Source organism: Penaeus monodon, chromosome 34 (genome assembly GCF_015228065.2).
Source record: "Penaeus monodon isolate SGIC_2016 chromosome 34, NSTDA_Pmon_1, whole genome shotgun sequence".
Classification (NCBI taxonomy): Eukaryota; Metazoa; Arthropoda; class Malacostraca; order Decapoda; family Penaeidae; genus Penaeus; species Penaeus monodon.
Genome location: NC_051419.1, coordinates 23,924,605 through 23,925,114, shown reverse-complemented (window position 1 = coordinate 23,925,114; position 510 = coordinate 23,924,605). Strand labels below are relative to the sequence as shown.

The window sequence follows — 510 nt, the reverse complement described above, 5'->3', positions numbered from 1 at the left end:
AAAAGGTGAGGACAAAGGGTGACAAAGATGATGAAAAGGGAACGGGGGAAAATGGGAATGCAAGAGGGGTTGAAAGGGTGGAAAAAGGAGAAGGGGAGGAACAGGAAATAAGGGAAAGGAGAAAGAAGAGGAAAGAGGGAAAGGGAGGGGCATTGGTGATTAGTTTGCTTGCCAACAAAATCAATACTGTTTGGGGGGATTTTTAAACACTTTTTATTCTTATTTTGCAGGATTAATTATTGTTTTTGCCAACGAGGACAATGGCCAAAGAAAGGGACCGATGTTGGTGATCAGTCTGTCTGTTGCAACGAGGGGGAGGAAGGGAGGGTTTTTGATTTTGGAGAAACAAAATATTTTACAACAAATGTAACTTGCTGCAAGGATTATGAAATTATTTTATTACACACTTTACAAAGATTAATGGTACTATAATAAAACTGATTAAATTTTCAGATAATCAATCAAACACATACTTTTATATATAAGTAAAACTACGTCTGACTTTCTTTC

General features: G+C 36.9%; 1 protein-coding gene across 1 annotated transcript in view; it reads right to left on the bottom strand.

The window, feature by feature from the left end:
• The window catches only part of LOC119594652 (unconventional myosin-Va-like), a gene marked incomplete in the record, with an annotated part of 122,411 nt that overhangs the window by 21,852 nt on the left and 100,049 nt on the right, over window positions 1-510 (bottom strand).